Raw genomic sequence first — 27376 nt, 5'->3', positions numbered from 1 at the left:
TTCAGCACATTTTTAGATATGGAACCCTGTGAGAGCAACTTTCTTCTACCTACCACACAAATGTGAATCACTTCAAAATTGTTCTTTTTAGCTACAATCTGTTACAACATTTTAAAGAGCTAAAAAATCAAAACCCTAGACTTTATCATCACCTCTAAGAGTTATAAGAGAAGATACCTCATCAAGGAGTTCTAAATAAGGACAGCTAGAAAGAAATTACAGACACAAAAAAGCCCATGGTAATTTTTATACTTTATTAGTATCATTTGAGGTCTTCAACAATTTGGTTTCAAACTGAGGTCGTCCCTCAAAAAAACTCTTCTGGGAAATTGAACTGTAATCTGGGCTATGAAAAAGCCACTTTTCTGATACGAAGAAGGGATTATTTGTACTAAGAGATCCTATTACCAAGGGATGCGGGTAAATTGTGGTGATTTGGCCTTTTTCACTCTTGCCTTTAGCTGACAAAATCCTTTGCCGTGAAAGCTTGACTACACCATCCATTTTACCCAAAGATAAGATCTTAGAGGAATAATCTTGCTTTTTCAGTGAAGCTTCTTTCTCTGGGCCATTCCATAGCTCAACATTGTTTTGTGTCTTCCGTGGGGTCTTCTCCTCAATAGAAACAGAAATAATGGGTCTCAAGACCTTTTTCCCTTTCCCAGAGGCACATTTGGATTTATCTGAAATTGTGTGAGATGCCAAGTCCATGCTTTTAGCTCTCTGTAGCTTATCTGCATTCATGCATATTACAGAGCTCACTGTATTAGCACTCTGAGCACTGTGGTAGTTTAATTTAAGCAAGTGTTCCCATAACGAGGTGCCATTCCTAGAACCCTCAGAATGCTGCCGGCTCTTGCCTTGAGGCCAACATCTCCTACTCCTGATCCACTCAATTTCCCTCAGAAGCCTGCAAAAGATCAAAAATTGTCAAGAGGTCACATATCTAAGGTGAACAGCCTTAGAAGCATGTTTCTTTTTGAGACACAGAACAGAAACTCACTGCAAGATTCCATGGATTGATGAATGAGAAGATCCCAGGTAGGTCGCCCTTAAATCAAGTGATCTGTACAAATAGGCCACTGCTTCAGTCATGACGTGGTGACCAGAGTCACTTATCAATAACTGACCTGCTGGATATGTGAAAATAAAAATATTAGAATTTTTACAAATTACTCCTAGTTTCACATATTTAAAAGGGAAGGGTGAAAAAAATTTATAAAAGATGGCATTGGGCGCTCACTTTGGCAGCATATATATCAAAATCGGAGTGATACAGAGAAGATTTAGCATGGCCCCTACACAAGGATGACATGCAAATTCATGAAGCATTCCATATTTTTAAAAAGTGGCATTGGAGTATCATCTATTGTAGCATTCCTGCCAAAAACATTCAACCTACATCTAATTATAAGGAAACAATCAGATACAAATTGAAGGACTCTGAGGCAGGGAGGGTAGAGCAGAACCCCACCTAGACTCTTCAAAAATGTCAATGCCATGAAAGATAAAACAAGCCTACTTAGAGGTTCTAGGCTAAAAGGAAGACAAATACAATGGAAGATCTTACACAGGTTTCTGGATCAAAAAACAAACAACTATAAGGAACATTTACTAGAACACTCGGGGACATTGGAATATAAACTGCACATTAGATAAATTGCCTTATGCCATGGTTAAAGTTTCTAGGTTTGATTGTTGTATTGCAGTCATGTAGGGGAATGTCCTTGTACTTGGAAAACACAAGCTGAAGTATTTACAGATGTAAGTGTCGTATCAGCAGTTAACGTTCAAATAGTTCAGAAAAAAAATATATGGTGTGTGTGTGTATGAAAGAATGCAAACGTGGTCAAAATGTAACTGGTGAATATAGGTGAAGGGTCTATAGGTGTTCATTATACAATGCCAGGTGCCACTGTCAGTAATTTAATTCTCTAAAAGGTGTTAAAAGTAAAAATATATACATATGTATTTTATAATCTAATTTGCTAGTGATACTCATTTACTCAGTTTACCCACTTACAAAGCTGCTCTTAAGGAGCTGAATTTATACCCCTGGCTATCAACATAATGGAAGGCCAGGGCATATAGGGCGTCACTCTGGATATGTGGCAAAGAGCCTGCCAACAATGTCAGCGTGAAAACCACTGGCAGATGGCCCAGCCAGCGTCCATATATTAATAATAATAACAACAACCATAAATTATGTGAGTGATTGTCATCTGTCAGGCCTGTGTAATCCTGTAAGGCATAAACTATCATCACTTGCCTTTTTTTCCCCTCTCATTTAGGTTTTTAATAGGACACACATCCACATGGTTCAAAATGAAAATGTATAAAGATATGAAGTAAAAAATTGTCTCTCTCATCTCGGTCCCCATCTGTGCAGCTTTCTCCTAAAACATGTGTCCTTCCAGAGAATTTATGGTGCATATCCATTGTCTTTTTAAGAGAAGAAAACTGACAGAAGTTAAGTAACTTGCTATCCAGGGTCTGCCTCATCCCCAAACCCGTGTCCCCGACTGCTATACTAAACCACCCCTTCCTTCATACTGGAATGTTCTTCTTCTGAGGACCAGCTGTGGCTTCTGCTTGCAGAAATGTTCTCTCTCTGTATCTCTGCTTCATGAATCATAACCCAGGTCTCAAAATCTGGTAGGCAGTTGTAGCTATTGGCTCTGTTTGGCCATCTGTGGCTATTTTGCTTCTTTTTAAATTATTTTCATAACTCCCTATGATGTTCCCAGCTGGCCCAATCTAGCACAGCAGAATGCACTTGTGAATTACCCTGCTCAGGATGGCCACATTGCATTGGCCTGAACTGGCCTTACAAGGTAAAGGGGAGAAGAAGAAAGCCAGAAGGTCTCCTTTGGTGGCTGAGCAGGAACTCATTCTTAGAGATCCTCTGGATGCCAATAGCCAGATCCCACAGAATGTTCATTCTGCCCCAGGCCCTTTAAGAGGCTCTGACTTGTCACACAGACCGCTGTCCTCAGCCCAGTTTCAGGCTTCTGTTCCTCAGACTCCCTCTTGGCGACACATCTTGGCTCCCCAGGCCCGTTTACCCTCAGGATCCATTCTGGACCTGTATCTATAGATTTGACCTCAGACACGATCTAATTACTTCTTTCTGGCAACAAGCATTGTAGGTGCCAGAAAAGGACATCCTTGCCTCAGGCCTGGGCAGTCCACCCCATCCTCCCTTGGGGTCAGTACCAGCCTGGTCAGTCCTCCCAATCCAGTGAAGAAGACAGACCAGGATGGGTTCACTAAAATTGGAGAGAAATTACCGAACCTCTTGTCACTTCAACTCTTCATTCTGGAGGGGAAGGGAACCTAACATTAATTGGGCATTGTTGGTTGTTCTGCATACCACATCTCATTAAATCCTCAGAATAACCCTACAGACAGACATTATTTTCCCCTTTCGGCCAGTAAGACAATTGAGACTCAGAGAGGTTATGTCCAAAAAACAGCAGAACTGGGATTCAAAGCCAGTTTGCTGGGATCCAAGCACTTCCATAACTTCTAGAAGTGGGTAAAAGAAAACACCATTCCCCCTGTTGCATCGGTTCCCTATTAGCTTTTTCCAAAAAATATAGGTCAGAAGGAACCATCAGTCATCTTTTCTATTTTGTACTTGTGGACAGAATGTGAATCAGAGGTGGGAATAGGGGGGACAGTGCCACCCACTACCTTGAAAATCTGTTCTCAGATTTTAAGTGGTAAGTTTTCCTAGTCCTCCCCCATGCACACACTTTTTTACTGCTTAATATTTTTTTTAAAAAAAGGGTGTCTTTACTATTTCCTCTGGAAAAAGAAAGCAAGATATTTTATCTGAAGACAATCCTCAGTCCTTTTAAGTATTCTTCTAAAGTACAACCTTGTCTAGTCTTTATTCTACTGAAATTTAAGCCTGTTCCTCATGCTTACTCTAATATGTGCTGTCACCTAAGAAGCGGGATTTTGCAAGGCCAGGCCAGTGTTTGCTTTCTCCTCAGCCCATATTTGCAGTGCAGGTGGTTGTCACCAGGTGACAAGGAAGATCTCAGGTGTTGGTGGTGGTTCTCAGGAAGTCTCCCTGAATGGCTCTGTGGACCCTGCCCAACAGTGAACTCCCTTCCCTCCCCACCCCCCCACCCCCCACACCCCATTCCCCCACCCCACCAACCCCACCCCCACCCCCACCCTGCTGTGTTGGGAGTAAATGGGCTAAGAAGTGGAGACAATCACTATCTCTATTCTCCGCCCAGAAGACGTGCCGCAAATGTGTAATGAGGAAGGAGGATTATGCAATATCTAGAAGTTCTTTGTTGAAAGTCTTTTTTTTTGTTCAATAAGTATGCCAAGGCTAAAGTTTCTTTGTCAGAAGCCCTTCAGTTTGAGAAACTAAGCTTGTTTTCTCATTCTTTTCAATAAATGTGGCCTTCAAACGTATTAGGGAGGGAGAAAGTCATCATTGTCTCAAATAAAGTAAAAAGTTGCCATTGGATGTCTCCATGGCCCTTCAATTTCTGCCCAAAACAAAATAATAAAAGAGGGTGGGTGTGCATTTGGGGGTGGAGGGGTCCTACGCGCCACCCCTCGCCACTGAGACCACTGACGAGTCTTCTCACAGGGACCTCGCCCGTCCGCCTCAGTACTGCATGAGTTCATTCCACCCATTCAAGGGCCTGTGCAGAGCCCACCTTTGGGTAGATGGAACAAATTCATTGTTCTCTCCTTCACAGGCTTTTGTCCCTACCACTCCACCAAAACTGAAGGTTCCCTGTGACCTCTGTGTTGCAGTGGTCTGCTCTCAACCTGGTGGTCAGTTGTCAGGCCTCTCCTATCTCAGCTTCTATGACTTGACTGATTCTCAGCTTACCTCTAGAGCCCTTCCTCAGCTTTGGTACAACTCTTTACTCTGCCCACCCTTTAAATACTGGCATTCTTCCAAGTCTTATCTCCTGCCATCTTCTTGACTTATATTCTTCTTAGCTCTTTCAACCATTCTACGAGGTTGAGTTACCAAGCATATGCCAGAGACTTCAAAATATGTTTCTCCAGCTCGGTCTTCTAGCTCCTAAGCCCCAGACTCATATATTCCACTGCCTACTGAATGTCTCCATGTGGATAAGAGATTCAAACTCAACATGCCCTGAATTAGCTCATCATGGCTCCCACCCTAATTCTCAGCCTGTGCTTCCTATCTTGGAATGGCAACAACCTCGTCTACCAAGATGCAATGACCTACGCGATAGCCATAAACTGGGGAATACCTTTGTTCCTTCCTTCACCTCTCACATCCAATCAATTCTCAAATACAACTCTTTCTCCCCATTTCTACTGTCCTTTACTAACATAAGAGACTCTCCAGTTCCCTCTCACCAATCCCATCCTCTATTCAGCCATGAGAATATTATATCTAAAATACAAATCTGTTCATGACCCTTCATGCTGGAAATCTTACAGCAGTTCCCCTGACAAACCCTTTAATATGGTAGATAGGATTTTTCCATGCCGTGAACCTTGCTTTGTTCATGTGGATCCATCTTGATTGAAATGCTCTTCCTCACCTTCTTTGCCAGATAAGCACCTGTCAGGACTCATAGCCAAGTCACTTTCTCTGGGAAGTCTTACTTGTTGCTTCTTTTATGTGCTTCCCCATACCTTCTACCAACGTCTGTCACAGCACATATCACATTGATGTCAGTTAATTTTTTTTTAAAGATTTTATTTATTTATTTGACAAAGATAGAGACAGCCAGCGAGAGAGGGAACACAAGCAGGGGGAGTGGGAGAGGAAGAAGCAGGCTCATAGCAGAAGAGCCTGATGTGGGGCTCGATCCCATAACGCCGGGATCACGCCCTGAGCCGAAGGCAGACGCTTAACCGCTGTGCCACCCAGGCACCCCTGATGTCAGTTAATTTTATGTGCTTATCTTCCCAACAAGGCTACAACCTCCAAGAGCTCACAAACAGTAAAGAGAGCATGGGATTTAGGGTCAGAGGACAGGGCTCCAAGTCTTCAGTCTACAACTTACTAGCTGCAAGGTTCAGAATGTCAATAGGTCTTTCTGAGCCTCGATGATTTTATTATCTAATCAATAGGATTCTCTGATCAATTGTACCAGGGTAAGTATATAACATATCTGCTATTTTCTCAGCTTTAAAATTAGCTGAGTAATCTCTAGAGTCCTTTCCAGGTTAAAACGTGTTCTGAGCAGGGCACCTGGGTGGCTCAGTCGGTTAGTGTCTGACTCTTGATTTCAACCCAGGTCATGATCTCAGGGTTGGGAGGTTTTCTCTCTCCCTCTCCCTCTGCCTCTCCCCACCCACCCCGGCTTGTATGCTCTCTCTCTACAAAAAAAGTAATCTAAACTTGTGAGGGCTATTTGACATTCTCCTGCAACCAAAAGTATCTACAAATTTATAATCCATTAAAGATGATGAAACCTGGGGCACGTGGGTGGCTCAGTCAGTTAAGCATCTGCCTTCTGCTGAGGTCATGATCTCAGAGTCCTGGGATCAAGCCCCAGGTCAGATTCTGTGCTCAGCAGGAAGTCTGCTTCTCCTTCTCCCTCTGACCCTCCCACTACTCATTCTCTCTATCTCAAATAAATAAAATCTTTAAAAATAAATTAATTAAAATAAATAAATAGATAAAAATGATGAAATCTACACAAGTAGAAAGGAAGCCCTGTTAACAGACATGCCTCAGACTGCTGGATTCACCAGGGCCCTCTAATTCCTCTGTAAAACATGCTAGCTGATGCCCAGGACACACTCAGTGCCTGCAGCTAGTAGGCTCATCTCTGCTGTGCTGACAGCCTTCTGCTCCTCACTATTGGGTTCTAGCGTGACCAAGAGTCAACTGGGTTGTTAGTCTCATTTTGATAACTAAATTAAGTACGGTACAAACTGATGAGATATTTAATGTGAAATGAAGGAGAGTTGTTTTCTCTGAAAAACAGGCTGAATGCTTTGGAATTCTTTGAAATTCCAGGGCAAGGCAACAGTAGAAGCATGAGGGAAGAAAGAGGTAGCAATCTAGAAGGATCCAGCACAGACTGCATCACTATTGTCTAAGGTCTCACCTTACAGAAGCCAAAACTGGAAATTGTGGGTGATGCATTTTGAGAAAGATGACATCTAATTGCAATCAGAGGATCCAATTATTTAAAAAAAAAAAAAACAGTCTGTCTATATCACTTGCCTGACCTTTTGGATTAAGGGACCTACTGCTGTAGTGAAAAGGACCATGGCTGAGCCGAGCATTTAAAAATCATATGAAGAGAGAGGACTGACTCACCCTACTGAAAGTCACCCACTAGAGCTTTTGTTTAATTTCTTCCTTCTAAATTTGACTGCGATGGTTGGCATTTCTTTTTTAAAAGAATCCCAGGGAGAGGGAAGTAACATCAAGTTCATCTACCATACTTCTTCCAAAATAAACAATTCAGTACAGAACACTCAGCTTGATATAATGGAATATGAAAAGCCACGTTCCCACTGAAATCATTTTTCAAAAGGCGGATTTAAAGCACTTATCAGAGAAGGAGAACAGGAGGGTGGCTCTGTGTCAGAAGTAGCTTGGGGGGCGCCTGGGGGGCGCAGTTGTGAAGCGTCTGCCTTCGGCTCAGGGCGTGATCCCGGCGTTCTGGGATCGAGCCCCACATCAGGCTCCTCTGCTGGGAGCCTGCTTCTTCCTCTCCCACCCCCCCTGCTTGTGTTCCCTCTCTCACTGGCTGTCTCTCTCTCTCTGTCAAATAAATAAATAAATAAAATCTTAAAAAAAAAGAAGTAGCTTGGGACACAAATCACAAAAATCCTCTTTTCAAAGTCAGGATTAGTATTAAAATCTCTAGAATTAACCAGATTAGTAGGCTCAGATTTGTTTTGAAACTGGATTGAAATTGAGGGGAGACAAGCTGTAAAGGATAAATGATGCAGAAAGATTTCAGTTTTGAATAAGTGTCTCACAAAACTATAATCAGAAGAAGAAACAAAATGTAGAATGTATTGCTCCTCACAAACCAATCATCTTAATATGTGTTTACTCTAACTTCATGCATAAAAAACGCTATAATTAAAATCTGAATTATCCTTGCTGGAAGCCCACTATCTTCCAGCTTGCAAGATTACACTGGATTTTACACGTTGATCAAATGGAATAATAAAAGACTAAGAAGGTGCCAAAAAACTTTCAAGCTAGTAATTTATCGTTGTTCATCTATAATCTAAACCAAAATATGGAAAGTCTACTAAAGACGATTGTTTTCAATAGGTTAAAATGCAATTGGGGTCATTTCTTTCAATGTTGTTGGCCGGGAGCACAGTGACTGCTTTTGCTGGATGCTCGGGGAACTGTGTAAATACCTGAACAGAACCTGTTGATGCCCTTCCACACCCTTCCTGCAGTGCCAGAGCACTTCCTATGGCTAGCACTCTTTCTCATGCTTTGACAAGGCCACTGTCCCCTGGGAGTTCATAGTCTGTTTGAGAGGTCAAAATACTCACACTGGAAAGAAATAGAAAATGAATGTCAAAAAAGGATCCTTTTGGGGGTGCCTGGGTGGCTCAGTGGTTATGCATCAGACTCTTGACTTTGGCTCAGGTCATGATCTCAGGGTCGTGAGATTAAGCCTCGCATAGGGCTCTGAGCTGGGCATGGAGCCTGCTTAAGATTCTTTCTCTCTTTCTGACCCCCCCCTCCCAACTTAAAAAGAAAAAAAAAAAACGGATCCTTTGAGGTTCTTCATGACTCTGGCTCACTGAATTATTCTGGCATGGCATATTGTGTTAGAAATCTCTCATGAAGGCTACATTAAAGGGATGATGACCCCAGGTCTCCCACAGTCCCTCTGCTTTGCAAAAACCTCGCACTGGCTTCCAACTGCTCATACAGTGACATCCCAAATCCTTGACCAGGCCTTGGGGACTGTGATCGGCCCAACACTTCTCTGACATCCTCCTCGGGCACCCTCTTCCTATCATTGCTCTCTGCATTCTAGCTACATTGGCCTTTTTAGCTCCTTCCAGCTCTGCAAATTCTGTTCCCAGTGCCTGGATGACTCTCCCCACCCTACCCCTCTTTACTTAGCAAGTGATTTCTCATCCTTCAGATTCAGTATCAGCATCACTTCCAGAGAAGCATCCCCAATGTATCCCCTCCCTCCAACAGATCAAGGTCCTGTTAGTGGTTGTATTTTGCCATGAGAGCATTTTCCACAGTTAGAGTGAAGCTCCTGTGGACCCAGTTGTCTAAGCACCGTGTCCATAGGACTACACAGCTACACTGTTTTGTATTTAGTTGTCTGACAGCCATCTGCCTCAGTGTGAGCTCAGTAATGGCAGGGTTGGTCTCTCTCCGTCCAGCTCACTGCTATAGCTCCAGGAACTAACACACAGATTGTCACCTAAGATTCTCCAACTGACCAAACTCTACTCAGGCTCTTCGAGCTCTTTTTCAACTAGGTCTCACTTCGGGCTTCCATGTTCATCTCTGCATTGCCCAGGTTCATCCAGAATCCTGCTAAGTCAATTTAGCCACCCTCAATGTCTGATCACCCTGGACGTCGGGTTCCTCATTCCCCATCACACCCCAGATGAGGCCCGCCTTCAGCAAGAACCCTGTTAGGTTCATTGAGCCAGAGTTTCTTACCCCTGATGTTTCCTCTCAGTAATTTTCTATCCACTGACCCCCTCCCTGCTCCTTAGCTATACATTCCCACTTGCCCATGCTGTGTTCAGAGTTGAGCCCACTTCTGTACTGAGGTCCCTTTTCCCCTATTGCAACAGTCCTAAATAAAATCTGTTTTTACTGCTTTAGGGTGCAGTAAATACTTGTTAAATGAATGAATGATAACACAAGTAATTAACATTTAAAATGCCCTTGGGGCACCTGGGTGGCACAGCTGGTTAAGCGTCTGAGTCTTAGTTTCAGCTCAGGTCATGGTCTCAGGATCATGAGATCGAGCCCCGTGTCTGGCTCCCTGCTCAGCAGGGAGTCCACTAAGATTCTCTCTCTCCCTCTTCCTCTGCCCCCTCCCAAGTAAATAAATCTTTAAAAATAAAATACCTTTAATAATCAGTGCTTGCCTTCCAAATGGGGAAGGGGAAATCTGAATTAGCAAAGGCCTTTACTCCATCACACACCCACTCACTCAGCAAACACATACTGGGCAACTACTAGGGCCCTCCACTGTTCTAAGAGTTAGGTATACACTGTAAGGAAGACGGATCAAATCTCTTCTTTTTAGGAAGGGAGGCAAATTTAAAAAACAAACAAACAAGCAAATAAATACATAACTGTAGTCATACTAAGTACCATGAAGAAAAATAGAGCTGGGTGAGTGGATGTGAAGAGGTAATGAGCATCGGGGTTGATTTACCAAAGATGGTGGAGGCCTGAGGCAGGCCACCCCAAGAAGAGCCACTTTGAAATGAAGATTATTTTGAACTCAAGGCAGTGGAGACCATGCAGTCTCCAGAGAAACTTCTGCCCTTCCCTCAACTACACAGAAGAATCTAAACAGGGGTCGTACCCAGAATAAGGGTTGTTAGCAGAGACTTTTATCCGAGTGACCCTTGGGCACAGCAGGGCAACCACCCAATTACCAAACACTGCTCTTTACTGTCCCTGTGAATTGTCTTCCTTTCCGCCAAAGTCCCAGTTCTCCTTAGTTCAGGGTGACATATATACCTCATTTTGCCTGTCTTTGGAATGTCTATGTCTGTGTGGATTCCCCAATTGTGAGCTATTAAATCTGATTTTCTCCTGTTAATTTGTCTTGTGTCGACTTGATTCTTAGTCCAGCTACAAGGACCTCTGAGGGGACAGGGAATTTGCTTCACTCTGAACTTGTAGACAGACTTTAGACAGTCTTAATGAGCTCTAGATAATTGTAAATAGTTTCTAAAACAATCTCCTAAGGAGAATGAGCCCATGAGAGAATCACGGGCCCCCCAGTCTTCTTCAGACTTAACCTTCAGACGCACAAGCACATGCCGCCGCCTCCCACCACTGCCTGCTCTCCTGCTTCTTCACATCCTGTCCCACCCTTTCTCATGGCTCCTCATGACAGCCCCCAATTTTTCCCCTCCACATCTTTCTTTATTCCTACGTTGGTTCATGCAGGTCTTCTGCCTAGAAGTGCCCCCTCCTCTGCCAGCTCACACCCTCCACTTCCTTTTTTTTTTTTTTAAGATTTTATTTATCTATTTGACAGAGAGAGAGAGACAGCCAGGGAGAAAGGGAACACAAGCAGGGGGAGTGGGAGAGGAAGAAGCAGGCTCCCAGCGGAGAAGCCCGATGCCGGGCTCGATCCCAGAACGCTGGGATCATGCCCTAAGCCGAAGGCTTAACCGCTGTGCCACCCAGGCGCCCCACACCCTCCACTTCCTTAAGGGTTCCTCCCCAGAGGTTTTCCCTGAAAAACCTCCCGCGACTGATCATTGTCTTCCTTTACGTTTAAGCGCGAACTATTAACTCTGTAGAGGGCCTCAAAGAACTCAACCCCCTTATTTTATAGATAGGGCCAGAGACGGACCTAGGCCAGAGAGCCTGTGACTTGCTGGGACCCCAAGCCTGATTGTAGCCACGCTAGAACTCAAACCCAGTTCAGCCTCCTCCAACCAGGCCATGTTCTAAATCTTCCACATGTTACATCTTTTATTAGAGGCTTGTTTTGCCTCCTAACAAAGTAAGCATTTAGTGAAAGGTGAAAGTTGTCTTCTGCTTTCGTATCTCGGGTACACTGAGGACAGTCCTTCGAGCACAGGGAACCTTGTTTCCACCTGTTTGTCTGTTACTGCATCCAGAAAAGACCGAGACAGATTGTTCCCAAATTTAGAAGGTATGCGTAGGATGATCTGAATTGAAATACAGGCCATATGGCATTCATAAAATTTATGTTGAAGGACCTAAGGGACAACTTCGAAGTGATAGGCAGCCCACTGCAGAGCACCCAAGGAACTGGCCCCACAAGGGAGACAAGCTGGAGACAAAGGGAACAAACAGTTTCATACAGGAGCCTCCAGTCCATAGTCACAAGGACAGATGCAAGCAACGACTTGTGTTAGCCACCACTTGGACCTGCTCATCCGCGAGGACAGCTCCGGGCTGAGTGAGTGCTCCCAGGAGGATGGGGGACAGTAGGAGGCTTGTTTATCTTTATAGGGTGCATAATTCTCCCAAAGCACCCCAGATCTACAAACTAGTCGGGCAAGATAAAACATCCTTACAATTCCATCCTGTACTGCAATATATAAAGCGATTAAAATAAATGTGTGCTGAATAAATAACTGGTAATTACCGGTATATCATGGTTCTTCTTCTTCTCAATGCAAAATTACTTAGCGTCGAAGGAGTGCTCTGATGACTGACATTAGGTAACACTTTTACTACAGAGGGCCTAAGGCTTGGTTTACAATGGCAAATAGTGAGGAGTCGGGAGTATATGTGGCTCTGGCTTGCTTCTTACTTTATGGAGTCCACTCAAGCACATTCCATTCAGATGGACATTCTCCGTTAAAGGTAGGCAAAGGGGATCCGAATATACTACCCCAAAGCATGCCACATTCCTAATGACATAAGAATTATTTTGAGCTTAAGGCATTTGAGTTCTTGAAATCCTGTATGTGCCTAAAAGCAGAGTCCCCCAAAAGGACTCAAGCATTATAAATTCCCTCCCCAAGGCAACTCACATCTTCTCTCCAGGACACAAGAAACTGGCACCACACTTAGAAATTGTTACAAACTACACATCATTTATTCTCCTAAGGGTGCATTTATCTTTCCAAAAAATAATTTGCTTTTCCCTTAAGAGCCCTTATCCTTTCTCTCCTTCCCTTTCCCCTGCTGAGTCAGGTACATAGACCCCAAGTCCTAACCACCCCTTGGAGTTACTCGTTGCTGAGTGCTCCCACGTGTAAGTGGAATGCATGCGCTCATGAACTTCTTACCTGAGAGTAAATGAGTGTGTTATATTCCGGCATAGACCAGACACCAAGTCTGGTAACAAACTCGTAATACAAAGCAATCCGATTAAGTGTATGGTTCCTTTTATATAGATTTGCATCTGTATTTTCTGGTTGCAAACAAAATCCTTCATGCACTCAGCCTAGAAACCTCTATTACTGAAAAAATATTGTACACACACACACACACACACACACATGAACGCACTCCTAAATCTATCGACTGAAAATAGTCTTTCTCTGCAGATAGCAAGTATTAAAGCCTTCTTCCTCCTTAGCAAATGACCAGGCTGAAAGCAGTCATGTTTTATTGCAAAACGGACAACAGACATGCACGCTGGGGAAAGTGGTTGATTAACTCACGGTTCCCTGATCTTGGCACTTTGACATTTGGCCTGGATCATTCTTTGCTGTTGGGGGCTGTCCTGAGCACGGTAGGTGTTTAGCAGCACCCGAGGCCTCCACCCACTAAATGACAGTAGTGCTCCCTGCGCCCCCTCCCCACCCCCCAATCTTCCTCCCCCCATGACAGTCTAGGTTTCTCCAGACTTCTATCCCGAGAGATAAAATCACACTGGGCTGAAAACCTGTTTAGGTGGAAGTTGGCCATGCCTGTGGCAATGAGATTTTCTGACCCCTGACAGTATTCCAAAATTTTTCTAGTCACGGCACTTGAGATGTCTGGTCTAATCGACTGGAAGAAATAAAGCAGCCCAAGGGCTGAGAGGTCTCTACCTGGCACACTAAGAACTCACTCACTGGAGGCACCTCCCCCCCCACCAGCTGCAGCCGGCCTCCAGCCTGCTGTCCGAGCATTATTTGCAGCCCCCAATTCAACTCTCCAATGTCCTCAATTCCCAAGTTTGGCAGCGACACTCCAGGCAAAGGACAGAACTCACCGTGTGGCCCCTATCTGCAGAACAAGCTAATGGGGTCCTGGGCCAAATTAGTAGTGAGGCAGGGAAGGACAGGCCCGGTCACTCTGGTCCCTGACTATAGCAGAGCCTGGCGAGGAGGACCCCTCTCTCATGAGGCCTGGCAGACTGCCCGTCAAATGTGAATCAATTCCACCTGACCGGGGCATATGTTTCTTTATCTCTGTGAACTGTCACTAGGCCCTTCCTCCACTGTAACCTCACGGGCTGCACGTAAGCACATTCCTCTAGGCCTTGCAAGAATCATTAACCTTGTCCCTGTTTTCTTTTCCCAGCACTCGCTACAGGAACCAAGGAGGGAAGCTACCTGATAACGCTTGTTTTCAGACACGAAGCCAACAGGGAACCCTCTGAGACCGTTGGATGGAGCCCAGATGTCCCCATAGCACAATATCTCAGAAGTTGAGCCTTTCCTTGCGAAGTTTTGAGGCCCATCCGGTCTCTACCCCAACCCCCACATACCTTGTTAGCCTCACATAAACTGTCCCTAGGCTCAGCAAAGACAAGGCAGATTTGAGACCGATACCTTCCTTTCCATCCGGCTGCCCTTCAGATAAGAAAGCTTTCTCTGCTCCTAACCCGGTGGCTCAGACTGGCTAACTGGGCATCAGACCCACGAAACTGACTTTAGGGTTCAGTAACAGCAGTGCGAGTGAAGAAGAAACTCAGCATTCACCAGAAACCGCAGGCAATAATAATATTCTGGTGGAAGAAACTCAAAGAAAGGATCGGAACTTCTCCCATGAAGGGAAGCAAAACGGTAATAACAGAAACAACAAGTAGCAAGAGGAGGGAATGCGCCCAACCCCTCCCTTCCCAGGCAGGTTTAAGAGCAAATTTTTTTGTCAGTTTTTAATTTTCATTTCATTTTAAGTTTTTCATTTTTATCTTTAATCAGAAAGTGCCTTCAAATCTCCGGGCCAGGTCTGAGGCACTGCGTCCTACATGCTGTATGTAAAATCAAAGGTGGGCCCGTGCGAAGAGCCGCTTGTGATTTTCAGCCACGTGTTAACTTTAGCATCACAGGAATAAGCTCGAACAGGCTATTCCTATACAAACAGTGTCTTAAAACAGAATCGGGAGGAAGAAGGGAACCTACCCTGACAGGAGAGGGGTGTGGTTGGGCATGGTACCCCACCTACAAGAGTGAGAGCTGGGATGGAAAGACTTCTAGAAGAGCTCTTTCTGGGGCCCCTGGGTGGCTCAGTCAGTTAAGTGTCTGCCTTCGGCTCAGGTCTTGATCTCAGAGTCCTGGGATCCAGGCCTGCCTCAGGCTCCTCACTCAGTGGGGAGCCTGCTTCTCCCTCTTCCTCTGCCCCTCCCCTTGTTGTGCTCTCTCTCTGTCTCTCTCTCAAAAAAACAAAATCTTGAAAAAAGAAAAGATCTTTTTCTGTTATGGACCGTTTGTGCCCGCCCCCAAAATCCTTACGTTGAAGTTCTAACCCCCAAATGACGGTATTTGGAGATGAGGCCCTTGGGAGGTGATCAGGTCATGTGGGTGAATCCCTCAGGAATGGGATTAGTGCCCTCATAAAAGAAGTGCCCTTCCTTCCACCACGTGAGGACACAGTGAGAAAACAGCTGTCTATGGACCAGCATGCAGGCTCTCACCAGACACCAAGTCTACTAGAGCCTGGATCTTAGACTCCCCAGGCTCCAGAACTTTGAGAAATACATCTCTGTTGTTCGGGCCTGCCAGTCTATGGCATTCTGTTCTAGCAGCCCAAGGAGACTAAGACACGCTCCTAATGAGGGGAGGTAAACAAGTTGAAAGTCTGTGGGACAGGAGCCGCCTGCTTCAAAAATGAAGACATTTTAAAATATAACCAAGGTATGCAGGTCAAAGGGAAAAGTCACCCACTTCTAATAGAAACACATCAGCAATTACCTAATTTACACAAGGTGTCACTGAGGCTAATGCTTAGCTGCTTCCTGACGAGTGAGGAGTTGGCGAAAGTCCCCGCATTTTCCTTTATTTGTATCACTTGTTTATAATATTCAATTGCTTGCTTCCTTTGGAATCTAGAAGAGAGAAATTTAATTAAAGTTTTGCATCAAAGAAGCACTGCATTCATTCATTCAACAAACATTCAGGGCTGGGGCTCAGGATGAGTAAGACCAATCATTGCTCTCGGAGAACTTCTCAAGGTTGGAGCAGAGGCTGAAGAGTGAAACAAAGGACCAGCCACTCATGAAGGGCACTGCTTGCGAACCGAAGGGCTTTGGACTTGAATAGTGCCGTTTTCATTAAGAGAATGATGGGATCCAACGTGCACTTTAAAAATGCTCCTGGCTGGAAGTGTGGAGGGGAAGCTGAAGCAGGCGGGGCTACAGGCAGGGAGGCCAGTTAGTCCATGGGAAGCGCGAGGGTCTGAGCTGATGCCGCGGGCCTGGATGAGACAGGAGACCTGCCAAGGCTGGGCGCCACACTGAATGTTGTGGCCCTGGTGCTGGGATCACCGAGTTATTGTCGTGCTCGCAGTAGAGTGACGTGGTTAGGAGCATGAGCTCTCAAGTCAGGCAGCCCTGGTAGTGGTTAGTGAGGCCCAGACTCCCTGGGTGCTGATCCTGGCTCTACCACTTAAAAGCTGGGCAAGCATTCTAATCTCCTGAACCTCAGCTTTCTCACGTTCAAAATGAGAATAACAAATTGTTTTGAGGATTCAGTGAGAAAAAGCATGTAATGTCTTTAGCATAGTGACTGATCATAAATATAATTAAGATGACACCATGCTGTCTACACTGGGTGAAACAGGAGAAGGAAGATGCATTTCATCAGGAAGAGGGGGTGAATGGGTTCAGTCTTGAGAATGTAGACTCGGAAATGCCCAAATACTTTGGAATACTCCAGTGGAGACGTCCAATAGATGACAGAGGTCTGAGAGGGAAGGACATGGAGACGAGAAGCCAGCACCTCAGGGCTGAAGCCCTAGGCACAGGTGAGGCTGGGGTGCTAAGACTGAGACCAGTATCCAAGCACAGCATCCATGAACTGAACCCAAGACAGTGCCACCATTTGGACAAGAGTCGGGGCGGGGGAGGAAAGCCACAGAAGAAACTGAGCAGGGATCGTCGGAAAAGAGAGCCAGGAGGGAGGGTATCTCAGGAACCAGGAGAGCGTTGCTTTGGGAAGGGAGTCATCAACACCATTCTTCAGCAGAAGGCCAACAAGATCAAAAAGTACCAAGGGACACATTTAACCTGTTCCTGATGACTTTCGCTGGAGTAGACAAAATGGAGCTGGGTAGCGGTAGAAGTTAAATGATAGGAAATGGGGAGGGAGGAAGAAGCCTGACCTTGCCGAGGTGGCCGATGAATGCATACAAAGTCAAGATGGCTTTCATTTTACTGAGAACATACTACTGTTCCTCTCAAGACAGTTTATTCGTTCCTCTCTGTCCCGTTTCTTTTTAATTTGACCTCATTTATCCAGCCCTATCATCCCATGTCACAGGCCCTCAGGATCCCACGCATCATTTCTGTAGTGCATGGCAGCTGTCACCAGGGCCCCCAGCCACAAAGACAAAGGGTCTACACCTGTCTGAGAGGTGAGTCGAGCTGCACAGCAAAATAGCTCCTGGTCTTAACTACTGTTAAAAAAGATGTGGTCACCTAAGGGCAACCTTCAACAAGGAGAAAGACCTTCTGCTGTTTCAGAAGGTTGACTGTTGCCAGTGACGGCTGGGCAAAAGGCATCCAAGTATGGTCAGGTCGTCTGCCACAGAGGCCATCCCTGTGGAATGGACGAGCAATATTAAGTGTCTGTGATTCACACCCCACCAGCTCTGGATTTGCGGTGGGGCAGCCCGGGCAGCATAGATGACTCAGACAGTAAGCTACGTGTTTAGATTTTTCTTTCACCAGGCAATGGTTCTACTGTCACGCTTTTTGCTTCTGCAAAGAAGAGTCCTGTCTCTGTTCTCCATGCTGGTGTTAAGAGGAACAGAAGGAGGCTTATCTTGTATCCAGTGTCTAAAAAATTACCCTGTGGGGAGCAAAATAGTAATACTAAGAACTCAATTTAATGAACTCTTTCGGTACGTGCCAGGCATTCTGCTAATCACTTTCCATACAGGATCGCTTAGTCCTCACAACCATCCTGTGAGCAAGGTACTATCCCCACTTCCATTTTACCAATGAAGAAATGAATGAGATAGCAAGATGTTAAGTTCTTACTGTTACTAATTTGAACCCAGGCACTCAGACCCCAAAGCCCGACACTTCCCCGCTACTATATGGCACCTATAATGTACCCTTACGCATTCCCTTATTTGGGCTACTTTTTTACAGGTAAATACTCTGAGAATGGCTAAATATGGATTTGCACTTAAGTGTTAGAAATTAGCAACATCGGGGCGCCTGGGCAGCGCAGTCGTTAAGCGTCTGCCTTCGGCTCAGGGCGTGATCCTGGCGTTCCGGGATCGAGTCCCACATCGGGCTCCTTGGCTGGGAGCCTGCTTCTTCCTCTCCCTCTCCCCTGCTGTGTTCCCTCTCTCACTGGCTGTCTCTCTGTCACATAAATAAATATAATCTTTAAAAAAAAATTAGCAACATCATATCCTCCTGGGAGCAAATGCAGGAAGAGGTTACCTTCCTGGGGAGAGGTAAGAGGGAAATTATCTCCAGGCAAGTGGAAAGCTGAAAGTGAAAAGCAAGACAGGGAACAGAGAGCCGAGGGACAGAAACTACAAAAACAAAACTTCACAACTTCATAACTTAACCTTTCGGTCAGCTGACTCGGCTGGGAAAGGGTATAAGCCAGAGCCAAAGGAAGGGTGTGGTGTGTTTGTCTCTCTGGACTTACAAAGACCCTTCTCTCCTCCAATCTGTCAAGAGAAGTGGTCAGACCCTGCAGATGCTAACACTGATGGCATCCACAAGATAATACCTACACCCCTCTCCTAAACACAGAAACTGACAAAGATCTCCCCTTGACCAAACCCTGCTCAGGCTTTTTTCACTCTTTCTCAAGTAGGCCTCAACTTTTAGACTTCTGTGTTCATCTCTGCATTGTCCCATCTTAGCAAGACTCCTGCTAAGTCAGTTTAAGGAAACCCCCACCCCTGATGTCTGATCGCCCTCAATATCAGACTGGGTTCCTCATTCCCATCATACTCCAGGTGAGGTGTGATCCCCCTGGCCTGCCTTCAGCAAGAATCCTGTTAGGTCCATTGAGCCAGAATCCCCTCCCCTCAACGCTTCCTCTCTGTAATTTTCCATCCACCCACACCCCTCTGCCTAACTTCTGTTTGTATTTGGGGTTGGGTCCAATCTCTCTTCCCCTCTGCGAACTCCTACTGTAGGACCTGAGTGAAGTTCGCCTTACCCTTAACAACTGTTGTTGAGACAGAGAAAACGAAGGGACCCTGTGAATGAAGTTGCTTTTTCCTTAACTTTTTTCTGGCTTCTACTCTTGCTAGGACCTGCACCCCACACCCCACTCCACACATGCTTCATAATGCAAATAGCCTATGTCCTCCTTGTAAGGGTCAAGGAATTAATGATTTCTCTAGAACAGATAACATCTAAGAAAAGACCAGGTGAGAAATGACTGGATGAAGCCATCACACGTGTATTCCAGACCACCAGTACCAAACATCTCAATGCCAAGGCCCCCTGGCTCCAAGAAATAACACCTGAGCCCTCATCTTGGTTCTAACTGGTTCCTGGATGCCTAAGGGGACATGTACACCACAATACCACCCTCCATAAAAACCCCCAGACCGAAAGCAAAAATGAGACTCATGATTTTCCTTTCCGAGTCTCCTGGACGCTCTGTCTGTATCTCCTGCATACACACACCTCTCACTCTCTCTATATGTATCTTCAATAAACTCTGCTGTCACCTCCTGCTGGCTCGTGTTCAATTTCCATCCTTCCTGAAGCCAAGGACCTCTTGGCTGGTCCTGCAGGACCCCCTCTGGGTCCCTGGCCCTGGCCTGTCTACATCATTATGAATAATTTTTTCTCTAACAGCTTTAACAATGCCTTGTGGGGGAAGCTGAAGAAAGCCCCCAACATCGCAGGAGAGCAAGGGGACTTGCTGACCAGGGAGAGAAGAGTTAGCAGGAAAACAGAGAGGGAATGTCCGAGACACCGCAGGCTCTGGCCTGGGGCTGCAGGAGGCAGACGTATGGATGTGGCCCCACAGACAGTGGAACTGAGGTCTGCAGAGAGGCGGGAAGTGAATACAGCTGACCTTTGAACAATGCGGGGTTAGGGCACTGCCCCCTGTGCAGTTGAAAATCCGGTATCTTTTGACTCCCCCGAGACTTAACTACTAATAGCCTACTGTTGACCGGAAGGGTTACTGATAACATAAGCAGTCAATTAGCACAGATCTGTATGCTCTATGTGTTATATACTGTACTCTTACAATAAAGTAAGCTAGGGAAAGAAAATGTTAGGAAGAAAATCATATGGAAGAGAAAAGTGCATTTATAGTCCTGTACTGTATTTATGGAAACAAGTCCATATACAAGGGGGGCCACGCAGTGCAAACCTGTGTGGTTCAAGGGTCAGTTGTCCATCTTCCTCACGAGGCCTGGGAATGATGCAGAAAAACACAACGACATCATACTCCTTTTCCTGCTGCCAAAACCTCTACGCACTTTGTGGGCTAAGAGCTCCTTTCAAATACATTACAGTCAGTCTCCTGACACATAGGGATACAATTCTCAGGCACGGTGAGCCCCTCAGGTTTCTGAACAAGGCTACAGCCAAAGAAGTGAGACACCCCTGATGGCTCAACCCCAGACCTCCCTGCCACTGGTGTTTTCGGGGGGGAAAGAAGACACACTATTTGAAATATTTTATAAAAACTTGCCTTGGGGCGCCTGGGTGGCTCAGTCGGTTGAGCATCGACTCTTGGTTTTGGCTCAGGTCATGAGCTCAGGGTTGTGCTTGAGATTCTCTCTCTCTGCCCCTCCCCACCCCACTCATGTGCACTCTCTCTCTCTCTCAAATAAATAGTTTTTAATATCTTTTTTTAAAAACTTGCCTTTCACTATCTTCTGATAGAAAAAATTGTAAATCTGCTAAAAATTCCATAATTTCTCCAACTAGGATGCTTTTCTCGCCAAATAAACTTCTCCTGATATTTAAGCATTCTTGAAATCTCATTTTTGCAAGAGAAGTGTTTCCAGCCACAAATCTGAAAATAAAACGCATGTGTGTATTTACTGGGCATGACAATGTTGGCTACTTCATTGTGCTATCAAAAGTAATTCTTATAAACACCCTTTGTTTTATACAGGAAGATACAGAACAGCAGAGCAGTTTATAATGGTAGAGATTCAAAATCTTCAAAGTGATATAATAAGGAACATGTGAAGAAACTAGGCACTATTCCCAGGACAGTTGACATTCGGGCTGGCGGCATGTTGTGGGGCCGTCCCGTGTACTGTATCCTGTCTAGCATCATCCTGGCCTCTACCCACTAGATGTCAATAACAACCCCTCCAGTCATAACAATCTAAAATGCCTCCGGACCCTGCCCAAGGCCCCCTGATGGGCAGAATCACCCCTGGTTGAGAAGCACTGAAGCAGAGGATGGAAATGCTAACATCTGGCATGCCTTCACCCAGTCAGTCAGGTGGGAAATGGATTAACAAGTGGGGGTTAAGAACATCGATCTTAACAATAAAAGCTAGTACAGAAAACAATAATTTTTCAAGAAAAAAACACGTGTTTACATCAGAACACCTTCGGTGTATTTCATGGTAGCCCGATCCCGGGGGTTGTTGTCCAGTAAGCTGGAAATTTCAGCAGCACATTCCAAAATGTGATTTTCTTTTAAGTACTTCTCAGTTGCTGACTTTGCCAGGTTGTTCAGCACTCTGCCTGCAGGGAATACATGTTGGCAAAGATGATGATGCTTACGGTTTTTTGTTCTGCGAAAGAGTTAAGATGTCAACAGGCAGAGCACTTAATATCATTGCTTCATCACCGCCAATAGCCAGGTTTTCTCTTAATAAATCAGTGACTGGCCTGCATTGCATGGGGATTGGTTTTCATACAATGATTTTGTGTGCACAGCAATTACGAAGGCCAAAGAGCTAAGACAATGGATTGAAACTGAATTCTGAGACTGCTGTGCAAATGAATAGATCGGAAATTAAGTAAGAGTGTGGATGTTGTAAAACCAGTCGTCACTGTGGTAACCGAGTCCTACCGAAGGCTGCCAGTACAGCCTTGCAATAAGAAATAATAAAATAATACAGCCTTACAATAAGAAGCACATGAATAAGCCCCATAAACCCAATTAATAATTAATGAGCTATCCCTAGATCCATACCGCCTTGGGAATGTACCCGCTGCAAAGGCCCACCGTTTTGCTCCTTTATTAAGAGTTCTCTATTCTGACACTAATACAGACTCCTAAAATGCTGAAAAGTGTCTTCTAAGCCATACTCTGTTAGGAAGAGAAAAAGCCATAACAATGTTCCCAGAAGGTGTTAGAACACCACTGGTAGCAGGAAAGAACAGCAGATTTCACTTCCTGCGCTATGAATTCAGTCTAAGTATAAAGGATTACCATGACATTGTCAAGAAGCATCTTTCCCATCATCGCTGGTATCTCATTCACTGCCCTGTGCCCACTGCACTCCACCCCACCTCCATTCAGGACCTCACGTCTTACACTCGGGCATCAGACATGTACCTGGTCTCCCTATGTCCCCTCTTACCCACCATGTAGTCCATGCAACAAAAGTAATCTCAAAATAGAAATCAAATGACATCATGCCTACCCTAACTCCCTGTAATAGCTTCCTTTCACTAAGAATAAAATCCAAATGCTTACCCAAGGCCCTAAATAATTTGGGTCCAGCTGCCTCCTGCCCTTTGCTCAGGGAGGCTCTTTCCATCGCTAACACAGGCCGAGTCCCTCCCACCTCAGGGCCCTGCACAGGCTGTTCCCTCTTCCAGGACCATATGTCTCAGCCAGACAGGCCTGTGGACCTTTCAGAAGTGGACCCTCCCCCTGCTTACGCTCTATCCACATGTCGTTTGTATCTTTCATTGCATTTATTCTAACCTGCGATTATTGTGCGTTATGTGTTGCCTCCTTCAGAGGACAGAGTTGGTGACTGTCCTGTCCAGCAGAGCACCTGGCACACAGCAGGTGCTCAGGAAACAGTTCTTGCATGTGTCAGCTCTGGCCAGCCTGGAATCCTCACCCCTCCCCCTTCATCTGCTTGCTTGGGCCCTGAATCCCGACCTGACTCTGGTCAGATGCTGGAACTACAGGGGGTTCCCACCAAAGTTGCCGCTAAGGATGCTGGTCTACCCCAAGCATCCTTTGCCCGCAGGACCCCACCCCTCCTGCTGATTTGGACTCCTTAGGGAGCCACATTTGTTTGCACCAAGCCAAGGTCTGCTCAACTCCTCGGAGCTCTGCACTTTAGACTGCCCAGTTGGCTTTGGAAGGCCAGTCCCAGAACCCACCTGAGTGTCCCTGGTTCCCACCCTGGTTTCCTCTGCTCACCAAGGTCCCAGCATACCTGTGACCAGCTCTGCCTGCATTAGGGTACGTTAGAAGCTATAATCTGTATATCGAGGACTACAGCTTCATAAATGTCAATGTTAGACGAGATTCTGTACAGTGAAGAGTTATTGCAGATAGGCTTTAGGGCCTGATCTGTCCAGCTCGGACTCCTAGCTCCAGACCTGCTGGCTGTGAGAGCTGACGTAGTTTAAGTTATTCTATCTCTCTGACCTTCAGTTTCCTCGTCTGTAAAATGGGGGTAGCAATACATACCACATGAGGTGCATTCAAGGATAAAAGGTCTTGAGCATAAAGAGCCTTATGCATAGCAAGCATTCCACGAACAAGAACTATTACCTTAAACATGGACTTACACATGAGATCTAGCGAGGGGTAAGTAGCTTGCCCAAGGTGACCTTTGATCTTCTAGCCATGGTGGTAGATTGCAGAAACAGCAGCAGCCCCCCTTCCCAATCTGTACCCCATTCCCCTCAGCACTGCCACTCCGCACCTCCTCCCATCAAGTGGAGTGTCTTGCTCTCCCTTTGAATGAAGCCTGGTGACTCGCTTTGACCAGGTGAATGCCGCAGAAGAGGGTGGTGCCTCCACTCAGGCTTGTGCCCCCCCCCTTTTGGAATCCTGCGAGCCGCCAAGCGAACAGGCCCTGGCCATCCTCCTGGAGGATGAGACACGTGTGGGCATGATAATGTTGGCTACTTCATTGTGCTATCAAAAGTCATTCTTATAAACATCCTTTGTTTTATATAGGAAGATATATATATCTTGTCACCTCAGCCAGACATCTAAGGGAAGCCCTGGTAGACCAGCCAGCGCCAATGGCCCTGCCAGCGGATCTCGGACACTGGCACGAGCCCAGCCTTAATCTGCTGAGCCCACCCTGGACCTGTGGAATCCCCCAGGCAACCCACAAGCCTGTGGGCAATAGTAAGTAGCTGCTGTTCAAATGGCTGCCTTTCGGGCTGGCTTGTTATACCACAAAAGCGAATTAACAGAGCCATTGAAATATGGTATAAGCCTAGAATCCTTTAGTCAAGCCTGACTGTAAATCAGTGGGACAGAAATGCTTAAATTCTTTGTCTCTGCTCTATCAGTGGTACCACAGAGCCTCAGGCATCAAATGCGGGAGAATGCAAGGAGCGGGCTCCCGGGAGCACGGGACTGCATGCCAGGCGGCATCCTGCGTGCGCCACGGTCTCCTACGAACACCTGCCGTCTCACACGTGCACAACACATACTCCTCTCATCCCTCCCTTCTGCACACGAAAAACGTGACCCAGAAAGGTCGAGTCATTGGTCTAAAGGCAAAGAGCCAGGGAGTGGAGAGGTGAGATTTAAACCCAGAACAGCAGGCTTCAGGGTCATGTGCACGGCCCCTGCCTTGCTCACAGCCTCCCTTTCTAACGCGTGTCTCCATCCGCCTTCAACAGCCCCAAAGGCTGCACTGTCGCAAGAGGAGCGCTTACTGGTCAACCCTCACATGCCCACCACAAAACTCCCAGCCACCTCCCCTTTCTTGGTGGCTGGGATGAGCCCAGGAGCCCGACTCCGAAACACAAAGGGTTACCCACTCCACACCTGTCTGCCATACCTTTCTGCTTCACGAAGTCCTGGCTGTCTTTTATGGCGCTGGGTGAGAACTCCATCAGGTTGGACCACGCTTTCTGGAAATAGTGGAAGCCCTCCTCAGTCATCCCTATTTCAAGGTAGAGTTCTCCAGTAGTGTTCTGTACTTCGAGAAGCATCCCTGTCAAGGACTGACTCTGCACAAAGTGAAAAGGACACCACTGCTGAGGGAACACAGGAGCCGGATGGCCACCCAGGAAAGGCCATTTCATAAGGTACTTGCAGAAGATGGCATGCTTTATGTCATTTCTTCTCTTAGGGAATTGAAGTTTTCATAAAATGATGTGAAATATTTATTGGGAAACGTGGTAAACTAAAAATAAGTTTGGGGATATGTTTTCAGAGGTTGTTATCGTTTGCAGCAATAAATATTTTGGGGGCACCTGAGGGGCTCAGTCGGGGTGAAGCATCTGCCTTCAACTCTGGTCATGATCCTGGGGTCCAGGGATCCAGCCCCGCATCGGGGAGCCTGCTCAGCGAGGAGCCTGCTTCCCCCTCTCCCTCTGCAGCTCCCCTCACCAGCTCATTCTCTCCCTCTCAGATGAATAAATAAAATCCTTTAAAAATAATAATAGTAAATAAATATTTTTGAAGGTAAGAATAACATGACAATGTGTTGCATATATTAAAGTTCCCAGGGGAGGGTATTATCTAGAATTCAAATGAACACCTAAAAAGACTATCTATGTGGCCCTTGAATTCAAAAGTGACCAGACATCTGTTAATATTACGTTTGGCACATTTTTGCTTGGCGACTTGAATTTAAATTCCCTTTACTGGTTCAGCATTATTTGGTTCAGGGGCACAGAAACTTCACTACTTTAAATCACTCTTCTACCAAAACTGTTTCAACACATAAGAATCTACCAGTTGGTTATAATCTTTTAAATGTCCAGTGCAAGAAATGAGAGTTAATGACACATTATCTTACTACTACCACCTCATTTCAAAAAAAATGTAATATTAATAATATGAATGTGAGTAATAAAGCCCTGTTCAAATGAACAATCGTCCTCATTGACTCTGTAATACTTTCTGCTATACCACAGTGTGAGCCCAGGAAAGGACCGACCGAGCCTGGCTGTGTGGCACGAATTCTTTCTGCTCTGCACCTGCTGAAAGTGCTCACCCATGCCCACTGGCCTTCTGCGGCTTGACACAAGAGCTTCCCAATAGGTGTCTTGGAAACAGGTGACCTCTACTCAGAGATACGGATCTCCTCAGCCCTGGAGGCAGCCAGGTGTAGTAAGGAATCCCTGGGGCAGAGGCCTGCAGCTCTTTCTTGCATTCCTCATGTGTATCTTTAAAAGTGCCCCCTTCTCAGCAGCTATCCTAGATCTCATCCTTACTGATCACTCTTCCTATCCACCACTTCAAAGATGGCTTCCATGCTGACTATATTGACAAACCTGAAAGATCTACCCTCAGATATTGGTTCAGATCATGACTGGCTGCAGGTAACAGAAAACCCAAATTAAAAGTGGCTTGATTTCTTTCTCCTGCCTACCTCAGAGGAAAAGATGCCCAACCTCCTTTTCAAGGACCCACTCCTCCCTGAACTCTCAGAGTCCTGTCCCCCGCACAGAGTTCCCACTGGCATCTCCAATCTGCCCATCTCCCTGGCTCCTTTCCTGCTCCACACAAACACACATATCCTGGATCAAACCTCACCTGAAGCTGATAATATCCTGACTTTTCATCTTTCTCCTATTACTGACAAGCTTCTCAAACTAGTATCAATATGTGCTCGTTCTCCATTTCCTTATCACACACTCGCCTCTTAAAGCCCTGCAGTTCGGCCCCTCCCATATCCACCCCCTTCCATCTCTGGGGTTACCACTGACCTCCACTCACAAGACCTAGGGGCCTTCTTTTGGTCTTCATTTGTCTAGCCCCCTCAGCAGCACTCCTTCCTTGGCTCTGGGGAAACCATGATCCCCCAACCCTCCTCCAATCCCTCACTCCTTCACAAGCTCTTCTTTCCTTGTCTCCTTTTAGGTATAAATAACTTCCCAGGAACCAATTCCTATCGTCCCTCAGAGGCCTTTTTTCACTGCGTGTTTCAGCATTCACATGTAAGTAGATGTCCCCCACCACGTCTCTCTCCAGATTTCCAACCCTACCTCTCCTCCAGCTGGCTGGAGACTCCACTGGGATCTTTCCCCAACTGCAAACTCAGTGGTTGAAACATTTAAAATTTAACATCTTCCTCTCCAAATCAGCTTCCTCTCTGGATTTCTCCATGCCTGTGAACCAGACTCAAGTCCTCGGAGTCTCCTTGAGTCCTCCCCATGTCCTGGCCACGTTTCCAGTCAGACTGAGTAGGGCAGGACCCTCAGGGAGGGGG

The 27376-nt window shown here is 45.9% G+C and overlaps 1 non-coding gene and 1 pseudogene across 1 annotated transcript; one reads left to right on the top strand and one right to left on the bottom strand.

The window, feature by feature from the left end:
* Nucleotides 1-246: 246 nt before the first annotated feature.
* On the bottom strand, nucleotides 247-25097 carry LOC123780595 (putative tetratricopeptide repeat protein 41 pseudogene; annotated as a pseudogene).
* LOC123780959 (U6 spliceosomal RNA) lies at nucleotides 1236-1343 on the top strand. The gene has a single exon (XR_006776554.1). It is a non-coding gene; the product is annotated as a U6 spliceosomal RNA (small nuclear RNA).
* Nucleotides 25098-27376: the final 2279 nt, after the last annotated feature.

Source organism: Ursus americanus, chromosome 17, assembly GCF_024610735.1.
Source record: "Ursus americanus isolate L20-20 chromosome 17, mUrsAme1.1.p, whole genome shotgun sequence".
In the NCBI taxonomy this organism is placed as follows: domain Eukaryota; kingdom Metazoa; phylum Chordata; class Mammalia; order Carnivora; family Ursidae; genus Ursus; species Ursus americanus.
This window is presented reverse-complemented; position numbering and strand designations above follow the sequence as displayed.